General features: G+C 47.5%; 1 protein-coding gene across 3 annotated transcripts in view; it reads right to left on the reverse strand.

Moving 5' to 3' along the window:
• Window positions 1–8,355, reverse strand: part of GPR156 (G protein-coupled receptor 156) — a 58,715-nt gene extending 50,360 nt beyond the window's left edge. For 2 of the 3 annotated variants that reach the window (XM_043538735.1, XM_037909654.2), the window contains exon 1: window positions 8,055–8,355. The gene's annotated coding sequence lies outside the window, so the exon portion shown is untranslated. The remainder of the gene's footprint in view (window positions 1–8,054) is intronic. The other variant, XM_043538736.1, reaches the window with a different exon arrangement.
• Window positions 8,356–12,087: the final 3,732 nt, after the last annotated feature.

Raw genomic sequence — 12,087 nt, forward strand, 5'->3', positions numbered from 1 at the left:
TAGCATTTAGTTATTACCAAACATCAGCGTCTGAATGTATCTAATTCAGCGTGCCTAAAATTGATGGGAAACGAGTGAATAAGTGGCCTGAAATAATGAACACCAAATTCTTCTAATGTAAAAGTTCACAAGTGTAAGATAGAAAAGATTCATACTCAACTCATGAAATCTGCCAGAAATATTTCTTTGGATTCTTCAAGATCAAAGGCATCATTGAACAAAACTTTGTCTACCAAAGTAGAACAACAAAACTATGATGAATATGAAGATTCTGCAAATAAGACATTTCCAGTGCCCTCATTCTCATCAAAGAACAGCTGGAATGATCATTTAAATCCCTGTTCCAGGCTCTATCAAAGCTCTCAACTTCATTAAAGAACAGTCTCTTTTTGCCTTTAAAACCACCCAAAATCAAGGACCAATCTGTAATTAAGTTGTGGAACCACACAAAGAGGCAAAAATAAAAACAACTATTTAAAAAAGTTATGATACAAAATACAAGAGTCCAGACAAGACAAAAAATCCTGAATCCTGGCTGGTTCCATGCTCTTTTTTAGCATTTAAAATAGAAGATCCAGATTTGATCTGTGTTTGTGAAGAAGTTCAATGAGTCAAAAGGTAGAAAACTGAGGACCTAAAAATCTCAGAAGAGTGAACAGCTGAATTCAGAATTGTGTCAATTTTTAAAAGACCTGCATTCCTGTCCAGCTAGGTCAGCATCAAATAAGTTTTTAGCACAGTCAGACTGATTTAGTTAAAACTTTAATTGGATGCTAAAAAAGCAAGTAAATTGGAAAGAGTGTATTTAATGTCTAAGGAAACAGTACAGAACAATGGAAGATTGCAGTAACTATGCCTACAATGTGAATCACAAGAATATGGGTTTTACATTTCATTTAATAAAACCCTCAGGCCAGGGTTCAGGTTTTTCACTAGGTTTCTGATCTGGCAAAAATCACAACAAACCCAGAGGGATCCTTTCTCTTTTGACTCCCAGGATCTACTGCGGTATTGCCAACCACTCACAAGTCATGAGTCAGGGCCTGCAACAACCCTGAGACTGGCTTAAAAATCATGAGATGTGTTTTTAAATAATACATTACAGGGTTTTTTTTTAAGTTTGCCTTCTGATATTTAAACCTTCAAGGTTCATGTTTTCAAGCTTTTCTCTGCAACCACTTACATTGTTTTAAAAATAAAAGCTGGAGAATCTCCATGATTCCAGGAGCGGAGATTGTAAGAGGAAAAAAATCACCAGATATCCCAAGAGTTGGCAACACTGGAGAGGTCTCATTCCCTACAAACACCAGAGAGCCGCAAACCCTTCACTCTGACTTTAGAAGAAATGCAGTGAGGGGAAGTCACCGAGTTACCCTCTGGTGGGAGATATTTCCACATAAATAGGCCCAGGTGACCTCTTTCAATTTTTAAATGTCTTACTCATTTTGCTGCTAATACCCAAGTTTATTAAAACAATGATTTTTTTTTAAATCTAATTTCTTGCCACTGATGGTGCTTGTTTGTTCTTTGCATTTTGTTCAGCTTGGGAAAGTGAAAGCGTGCTGGTCAATTTCATTCTGCTTTTAGCCAACTTTCATAGTGAGGGAAGCCCAGCTGTGTTTGGCTTCACTCACTGCAGCAAAAGGTATTAATGTAAAAAAGTGATCATATTTTAATTAGCATTAAAATATAAAATTATCACTATTATTAAGTTCTAGAATGTATAAGACCTAGATAGTCCAGGTCCTTTATCTATCACTCCATGATCTACTGTTTATATTCAGCAATAAAGGATATTTATATGCACCAAAAAAGTGCTCACGTTTTCTGAACCAGGAAGATAATTCTACAAGGCGCTAAGCACCCAAATCTCCCGCTCTTTGCACCTTGCAGGATATTTGCCTAATCCTAGTGGCGGTATAGTGATAGGCACATCAGAAATACACAGAGACAGATGGATAGATTCCCAAAGAAAGAAAAATGGGAAACGAAATTTACAGCAAAAGGAGATTCGGCGCCAAGACTTGCTGAAGCTGATAATGACATGACAAGAATTTATTGGATGGAGAGAACAAGAGTCCCTGGCTCTGTAACTGACTCTAAGCAATTCCATACCCTCTAAACAACCCCTCCCCATAGTGAACCCTCCTGTGGGGATTGCTGAATGCCATGTGTAAGTCCACAGCATGGACTAAATGAAGAAAACAAACTGTAAACAGCTCTGCCTTCCAAAAACAACAGGGAAGCAATGCAGCCCTCAGTGTTTGGATTCTCTTTTCCCATCATGCTGAGATAATCCACAGCTCCAGGCGTCAAGCTTGGCAGAGCTTACAGCACTTTCCCTAAGTATCAGGCAGGCGCTTCACATGCAGAAAGTGAAACAGCAAGAGATCTTACCTAGAGCGGCTCCACTGAAAGGGTTGTTTAGCGGAGGGGTTCTCAGCTGCTTCTTTCTGAGGCCCCCCCACCCCAATTGGTTCCCTGCCAATGGGAGCTGTGGGACTGGCGCTTGGGGCGAGGGCAGTGTGTGGAGCCCCCTGGCTGCCCCTACACAGAGGAGCCAGAGGGGGGACGTGCCGCTGCTTCCGGGAGCTGCATGGAGCCACTACACGTGCGTAGTGGGGCAAACCCCAGACCCCGCTCCCCAGTCAGCGGGAGCTTGAGGGCCGGATTAAAATGGCTGAAGGGCCGGATGTGGCCCCTGGGCCATAGTTTGCCCACCCTCGCTGCAGAGGCTGGACCCTAAATGGCTGAGGGCAGGGAGAACTGCATATTATTCAACTGAAAACAAGCTGGACAATTAAGATGCAGCCCTGACCCAACTTTGCTTGAAAGGCTGCAGGCCATGACACCAGATCTCAGTGACCTCAGGGCGGCCTATAGCCATCTCCACCAAGATGTCACTGTTTTCAGCTGAATCACCTGTGCAGTGGGGAAGGGAATCGTTATCACTGCCCCCAAACCCAGGTTAATACCACTTGAGCTATGTTGGGGCTTATTGGCTTTTTTCAGGCCTCAATCAGTACAGATACCAAGAGCAAACTAACCTACTAAGATTACTGCACCGCCAAGATCGAATGTGATTGTTCAAATGTTGTCACTGTGCAGGAGGGCACGTGACCTCCCTAGGTGACTTCTCCCCGCCCCGCTCCCAGTCTAGGGGCCCTGCGGTCTCCAGGGGGCGGCCTGCTTCTGCCGCAGCCAGGTGCTCTCCCAGTCAACTGCTGCGCTGCACCGGGCAGGGTCCCAGGTACCATGGCTGAAAGAGGCTCTGGTCCCGCCCTTTCCTCTCCCTGCTGGAGGGGCGCTTGACCCTTCATGCCCCTCCCACGAGTCGCCTCTCGTCATGATCCATCACACCGCTGCCGGGCACATTGCTGAAACACAATGTTGTGATTAAAGGTTACGCTGTGCCACTGCAATGCCATGAGGCTGGGAAACTTACCATCATGACGGATTCATCTGACCTCCAAACCCTGACTTCAGCGCACAGAACAGAGAACAAGAATACATGCATGCACACACTCATGCACACCCTATCCCCATCAAGCGGAGGGCATAAGGGTGCACACACATCAGTACGTTACCCAGCATGGATGCAGAGGAACTCTGGGAGGAGGAAACAACCCCCTCCCCCACGGAGACAGTCTTACATTTTAATGGAATAATGAAATGAAATACAGACCTTTTATTATTTTAAAAAGAAAATCTGTAGCCTCTGTTTAGCCACAAACAGCAACAGGGCAAACCACAACACTACCACCCACTAATGTGTCTCGCATCAGACCTCTCGGTACCAGCACACGTCAGGCTCTGTGCCTGTAAGTCCTTATCTTCTTCGCTGAGAATGCCTACCAAGGGTCCAGCTGTGATGGTGGTTTTGGGGACACTTATCCACTGGGAACTGGACTGAAACTCCCTCCCCCCAGACTCATTTCAGAGAGATCACCAAACACCCCTGAAATGATCATCACTTTTCAACCCCCCTAGCCCAGCCTGGATCCCAAGCAGTCCCCTAGAGTGAAGGATGAGCTACTCTAGCACCAGCCCCCTGAGCCTGCGAAGCTTTTGAAATATTTAACTATAGTTTCTACATCCTGCCACCTGCTCCCCACTGCCCAATAGAGGAGCCACTCCCTGCTGCTTTGTGCTTCCCTACTCCAATATCAGATAAGCATCACTGAGGACAATGAATATTTCAGCAGATTCAGACTCTGGACCAGGCATCTCTCTTCTCCATTCTCATGAATATTTAAACTTCTCCATAGACAAACCCCTGAATGCTCTACTCATGAGAGTCAAAGCTACTGAGGGCAGCCACCTGTGCTCTATTGTCTTGCAGGACAAAGACATGTCATGTTGTTGTATCATGACAGTCTGACATTTGCACTTATCCACTATAGCACTAAATCAGCGTGCTGTGGACCATTATCCTCACGCTGGGATGCAATATCAGGGGCATACTGGCATATACTCATCCTGCCTCAATAAATCTAGGTTTGATATCCCTGGACAACCATTTTTCCTCTTTTACCTTCCAAGACATTTGAGGTTCCCTGTGATGTCCTTTCCCACTGTTCCGAGATTTCATCTGCATTGGCCCAGGGACAGGACTTGGTTGGCTGTTGAATGGTTGCTCATCTCTGTGCCACTGGGCACAGCTCTCAATTACTGCTTCTTCATCCTTTGTCCAATGCCCAGGTATATGGTGATGGGCCATGCAAGGACAAGTCAGAGTGTCATACATTCATAAAGTTTAAGGCCAGAAGGGATCATCTAGTCTGACCTCCTGCATATCACAGGCTGCCAATGCCACCCAGCGTTTAAAGTGCAGGTCTACTCAAAAAAGCGATTCTAAAATGGCACTGTGGGGCTCTGCTTTATAGTCTCTCAGTGATTTCCATACCAAATATGCTCAGTCTGCAAGTGAAATGAGGGGTTTCTAAATATGAGCCCCGCCAACTGACCCTGGGATCTGAGGGTCATGCTGGGCTCTTTCCTTGTTACCTCCATCAGCAGCAGTAAAGATTCTGCAGGATAACTTACGCCTCCCCTGTGACACCTATTGCCATTGCCTTCAACGAGTTTGCACAGGTGTCACCAGAGCATGGTAAACAATTATGCAATGATGCACAAGGAAGGATAGCCTACAGCTCCCCTCCCGAGCTATGCTGTTTCAGTAGGGCTCACAGGAGTAAAAGGCAGTAAAACCTGATTATTTATTTGATTTATAAAACAACAATAGGCATCTAGCTCACACTGCAGGTGCAGGGGGACAATTAATTAAAAATACAATGTAATTAATCACAAAAGTCAGCAGCTATATGCTCAAGAGGACGAGCTGTGGAGAAAGAAAGGGTTGTTTTTAGATAAGTCACTTTTCAGAGCCGAACAGTGCTCTAAGGATGCTCTAGCCAGGCTTAAAGGTAGAGCTACTGTTTTCATGAGATCCCTCACAATAGCACCCTAGCATTCCAAACATACTGAAATCTCCTTAATTACTCCTGGAGCTGATCAAAGCAGCACTGCTACAAAAATCAGATGGCACAAATTTCAGGATGGTTGATAACCCTAGGAAGTGTAACATCTCTTTTCAGGGCAGGGCAGCTGTGGAATTTAGCTAATAGTTGTGTTGCTGATGCAGGAGGCAGAATGGAGCCCAGCTTGTTCCACCATAGTTATGTTGGCCTAATAGGAGTAAACATTTTTTTGTGACAGTAAAGTCAGGTACATAGATCTGAGAGTCAGAAGGGGTGATAATGCTCAACTAATCTGACCTCCAGCATAACACAAATCATAGAACTTCCCCCAGTGATTCTCGCATCAAATTCGTATCTTCTTGTTGCATTAGAACATAAACACCCAGGCTCAAGTCCAGATCCTCAAAGGCATTTAAGCACCTAAGAATCTCTGAGGATCTGGGGCTAACTGTATAGTGCCGGGGTATGTATGAAAGATACATACAAAATGCAGTTATACAGTATGTATAAGGTGATGGAGGAGAAACACAAAGGTTGCATAAGAAATGCCAGCTGTAATACAATACTTACAGCTCCTAACAGACAGCTGAGTTACCTGGGATCTAATTTCCTACCAGCAACATATTCAGTGGCAGGCAACTCCTCAGCCCCTTTTAGTCTGCAAACTATCTGCAATGGAAAATTCAGACCTAGGCAAAGGCACCTAGAAAAAAAATTAAACTGCATTCTCTGAAATATGCAAAGGGTCAAGTGGTCTGAGGTGCTAAGCTCCCTTAACTCCCAGAGAAGTCAAATGGAGTTGAAGATGCTCAGCCTCTTTCAGGCTTGGGTGCAAAGTGCTTTGCAGTGTTCCCATTGCTTAGAAGTAGAACAATAATGATGGTTCAACACGGAAAGGCACATCAGCTTCTCTCTCTCCCTTCCCCCATGCTGACTGATTGTACGTAGGTTTGCTTACATCCCATCCCCTCTCACCACCCCAGCCCAAAAATAAAATACACAATCCAACAGGCTTGCTGAGGACATATGGCCTTCTGTGAAACAAGTAGTTGAACAGATCCATAATTTGGCATCTTGCTACCAGATCTTCTTGCAAGAAGTCCCTGCATTTACCAAGCGCCAGTAGGATCCCATTACAAACAGGATCTTTCCAGAGGATTGTTTTTAGTTTTTAAAAATCATCCAGTGAGGCACTCAGCTGTGTCACCACAAAATGCCAAACAACAAAGCAAAAATGCTTTTCATGCACTGCCTTTTAGAGAGCGGAGGTGTTTCCAGGATGCTGTCAACAGGACTATAAAATAATCATCATTTACACACAATAGCTTTTTCCAGAAAAATTATCTGCAGCAAGCAATTTGCAAATTGTGGTTACATCTGCCTGTCACTTCAAAAAGTGCCAGTCAGGCCCCAAATGCAGGTTCAGTAATTTATTTAGGAGATATTTCTATCATCATGCAAACTTTTACCTACAGTATTTGCAACCCAAACATTACTGCCCTGTGCTAATGCAGGAGAGTCAAGAAAGCACTGCTAATTCGTCTGTGAAAATGTATGGAGCACTGCAATAGTCATCAAAAGAATTAGACCAAAAGTATAACTGGGTTAAAAAAAGAATAAGAGGACAGGTCCATCAATGGCTATTAACCAAGATGTTCAGGGATGTATCCCCATGCCCCTAAATCTCTGACTGTCAGAAACTGAGTATGGACAACAAGGCATGTATCATCACTCCATAATTGCCCTGTTCTGTTCATTCCCTCTGAAGCACCTGGCACTGGCCACTATCAGAAAACAGGATACTGGGCTAGATGGGCCATTGGTCTGACCCAGTACAGCCATTCTTATGTTCTTAGAATGGGTAAGTGCAACTAACTATTCTAGCTTGATTGTCCAAACTGAATGAAACACAAGAAGTAAACAGAGCATTAATGTAGAAAAGCAAGTCAGATTTTAACTCTCTTTCCATTTTAATAAACTACTACCTGAAGTTAATTCCCTGTGCTGTTAGTAACACTGGGAGGACATTTAGGTCCCAATCCTGTCGTGTAACTGGTTCCACATAGAGTCTAGACAGATCCCTGTGCCTGCACAGAGCTAGATGCAGGATCGCAGCCTTATTTTTACCACTCTTTTTAATCCTTTAAACCAGATAAACTGGTGAGCTGAACTTTCCATGAACGCTGCAAAAATTGTCAACCCTCCTTCATCTCCATCTGAGCAGCCAGTGCGTTTTTCAATTAAAATACACCCCCCCCACACACACACACATTAAAAAGAACAGTTTCTGTACTTCTGGTTTAAAATTGTGTTTGCCCAGCTAGAGAAAGCCTGTACAATTCTTTATCCTCCACCCACGGCGAGGTGCAGGGAGTTTCCAAACAGTCCACCACCACCTCTGTAGGGAAAAAAGAAAACCAAGTATGTAGAGCCCCAGCAGAGTTTATCTGGCCCCCGCCCCGGGAGAAGGGTCCGAGGCAGGGGGCGCCTCCCAAACGGAGGGGAACTTGAAACAGCCAATTCTCGTTGCGGGGGGGAGGGGGTTTAAGATGAGCTAGAAACTCTCAGACTCACGCATCAGAGCAGGTGCTCTCCTCGGCCAGCTGCGGGGAGGGGGCCCGTCACTCCTGCCCCGCGGGGGGCTGCAGAGCCCGCTCTGCGCGCGTGGAGGCGGGCACATACATGGGGGGCTGGCTGGGGAGAGCCACGACGTCGGCGACCGGGGAGGTGGGTGCCCCGGCGGCCGGGCATTGTGGAGGGGAGTAGAAAAGACGCCGCTGCCGGGCCGGCTCGCCCCGCGCCTCCAGGCTCCCGGGGCACCGGGAAGGGCACGCGGGAGAAGCGCCGCGCTCCGGCGGGCAGCTCAGCGCGCAGCCGGCTCCTCAGTCCGGCAACCCAGGGGAGGAGGGGCCGCCCCGCCCAGCCCCAGCGCAGCCCCCGCCCCAGGCCGTGGAGCTCCTCCTCAGACGGGATCCGGCCCGCCGAGTTTCAAGCGACCCCGTTCGTCCTTTAGGGTCCCACAGCCCTGGAGAGAGAGGCAGACACACGCTGGGAGCGCCTCACCTGGCCTCGGGGTGGGACTGTGCAACGAGGGTGACCAGGCAGCAAATGCGAAAAATTGGGCCGGGGTGGGGGGGTAATAGGAGCCTAGAGAAGAAAAAGACCCAAAAGTGGGGACTGTCCCGATAAAATCGAGACGTCTGGTCACCCTGTGGTTCACACACCAGGCCAGGGAAGCCAATGAGAACACGGAGCCCAGCTGACACTGCAGGGGAACCCAAGAGGCCCTGTGACTAGACTTTGGCCAGGCTAGTGGTGCTAACGACCCTGACTTTGTCATGCGTACCGCAGGCCCTGTAAGGCCCAACAGGAAAAGGCTCTCAGGCTTTATGCTGCCTCCAGCAGCAGCACCCCTGATTCAGTCCTGACATAGCAAAAAGAACTACCTCTATTTGAGCCACGCGCACTTTCTGTTCGACTCCCATCCACAGCTTGACCCAACAGAGCCTTATTTAGCTGGGCAACGCGAAGAGAACCATAGTACAACCTGCTATAGCTGCAGATATGCTACAGCCAATATAGCATAATCAGCGCTACTTCTAAGCCCTGGTCTCCACTACGAGTTTAGGTCGGATTTAGCAGCGTTAGATTGATTTAGCCCTGCACCCGTCCACAATTCGAAGCCATTTTTTCTGACTTTAAGGGCTCTTAAAACCGGTTTCTGTACTCCTCCCCGACAAGTGGATTAGCGCTGAAATCGACCTTGCTGGGTCCAATTTGGGGTAGTGTGGATGCAATTCGACGGTACTGGCCTCCGGGAGCTATCCCAGAGTGCTCCATTGTGACCGCTCTGGACAGCACTCTCAACTCAGATACACTGGCCAGGTAGACAGGAAAAGCCCTGCGAACTTTTGAATTTCACTTCCTGTTTGGCCAGCATGGCGAGCTGATCAGCAGAGGTGACCATGCAGAGCTCTTCAGCAGAGGTGACCATGCAGTCCCACAATCGCAAAAGAGCTCCAGCATGGACCGAATAGGAGGTACTGGATCTGATTGCTGTGTGGGGAGAAGAGACGAAATGCCAAAATATTTGAAAAAATTTCCAAGGGCATGAAAGACAGAGGCTATAACAGGGACCCACAGCAGTGCCACGTGAAACTTAAGGAGCTCAGGCAAGCCTACCAAAGAACCAGAGAGTCAAACGGCCACTCCGGGTCAGAGCCCCAGACATGCCACTTCTATGATGAGCTGCATGCCATTCTAGGGGGTGCCCCTATAACTACCCCAGCACTGTGCACGGACACGGTCAATGGACTCTCACGCAACAGGGAAGCGGATTTTGGGGACGAGGAAGATGATGAGGAGGAGGAGGTTGAAGCACAGCAAGCAAGTGGAGAAACCCTTTTCCCCGACAGCCAGGAACTGTTTTTCACCCTGGATCTATTACCCTCCCAACCCACGGAAGGTGGGCTCCCGGACCTAGAAGGCAGAGAAGGGACCTCTGGTGAGTGTACATTTGTAAATATAATACACGGTTTAAAAGCAAGCGTGTTTAATGATTAATCTGCCCTGAAGACTTGGGATGCATTCGCGGCCAGTACAGCTACTGGAAAGGTCTGTTAACGTGTCTGGGGATGGAGCGGAAATCCTCCAGGCACATCCCAATGAAGCTCTCCTGGATGTACTCCCAAACCCCTTGCAAAGGTTTCTGGGAGGGCAGCCTTATTCCATCCTCCATGGTAGGACACTTTACCACGGCAGGCCAGCAGCACGTAGTCTGGAATCATTGCATAAGAAAGCATGGCAGTGTGCGGTCCCGGTGTTGCTGGCATTCAAGCAACATCCGTTCTTTATCTCTCTGTGTTATCCTCAGGAGCGTGATATCATTCATGGTCACCTGGTTGAAATAGGGGAATTTTATTAAGGGGACATTCAGAGGTGGCCGTTCGTGCTGGGCTGTTTGTTTGTGGCTGAACAGAAATCATCCCTGCTGTTACCCATGCGGTGGGGGGAGGGGTGAAGCGATCATCCCAGAGAATTGGGTGTATGGGGAGGGGGATGGGGGAGTGTGGTTAGTTGGGTTTGTGCTGCATGTTAACACGAAAATCGCAGCCCCTCCTTTTAAATGGCCAACCCATTTTAAAGGCCAACCCAACGGGTGCTTGGTATGTGAAATGAGGACGCTGCTGTTTGAAGCCATTCCCACATGTTAGGAAGGTTAAAGAAGCCAAAAGACTGTGGCTTACCCTGTCTGCCTGCAAGCCGAATTCTGTTGCCCGCCGATCTCTCACACCATACCGGCCGGCTCTCGATATAAGAGGCAAAATGCGACCTTGTAATGAAAGCACATTTGCTACGTAATGTTAACAGCTTGGTTCACCGTGAAAGATTCTACCCATTGTTCTCTAAAATGTCTCTTTTTAAAGACTAATCTCCCTTTTTTCCCTCCCGCAGCTGCAAATGTTTCATTGCTCCATGTATCATCTCCGTCCCAGAGGCTATCAAAGATTAGAAGCTGAAAAAACCACACTTGCGATGAAATGTTCTCTGAGCTCATGCAGGCCTGTATGGGGAGACTTTGGCAAACCAGTAAAGTGCCTGAAACCACTATGGCTTATTGCTAAAAGCAGCCAAGTCAGCAGGCTTAGCTTAACCAAGGCAAGAGGGGGAGGGGGGGTTTTTGGGTGCCACAGAAAGGGCAGCTTGACCCCGCATCCTTCCTGATAGGAATTGTGTTGAAGTTGCTGATACGTGCATCTTAGAAGAGCAGGATGTGCCCCAGGAATGTCTATTGGGGCCTCAAGGCTGTAAACTCTGGAAAAACCCACACCTAGTTAATTGATAATCAGAAGGAGCCTCTTGCTTGCCCATTGGAACTGCTTGCTTAACAAGTTTTCTTTAAGGGACATGTCATTCTGTTACTAATGTATAAATAAGGGGGAAAAGTTTGAGGTAGTGGGACTCTTCAGGATTGGACTCTCTCTCTGGATGCATCTTGTGTTTCCCACTGGCAGACGGGCTGCCGCTGTGCCACTTGAGAGCCACACTCAGCTTTGGTAATTATCAAGGGTTGGGGGTGTTTTACTAACCTGTTGCGGACATGTGTATAGGTGCTTGAGACTACGTAAAGTTTAACTTTAAGTGAAAGCACTCTCGTGTTGTCCTGTTTGTGCCAGCCATCTATCGGTCGGATGGCCATGTCTTCCCTGATTTATTTCCTGACACCACCTCGCACAGAGTAAAAGTTACCAAGAGCTTTGGGTGGAAAGAACCCCGGGTAACAGGCCTCCCATGCTGAAGGAGCCCAGCACAATGTGCTGAGGGAGACAATGTCAGAGTCCAGGAAAGCACAAAATGAACGCGAGGACAGGAGGGATGAGCGAGAGGACAGGAGGGATGAGCAAGAAGAGAGGTGGCGTCAGCGTGATGAGAGGAGGCAGGATGCAATGCTAAGGCTACTGGAGGATCAAACCGATATGTTCTGGTGTATGGTTGAGCTGCAGGAAAGACAGCAGGAGCACAGACCGCCGCTGCAGCCCCTGTGTAACCAACCACCCTCCTCCCCAAGTTCACCTAGATGCCCAAGAACGTGGTGGGGGGGCCTCCG

This window comes from Chelonia mydas, chromosome 1, assembly GCF_015237465.2.
Source record: "Chelonia mydas isolate rCheMyd1 chromosome 1, rCheMyd1.pri.v2, whole genome shotgun sequence".
NCBI classification, from domain to species: Eukaryota; Metazoa; Chordata; order Testudines; family Cheloniidae; genus Chelonia; species Chelonia mydas.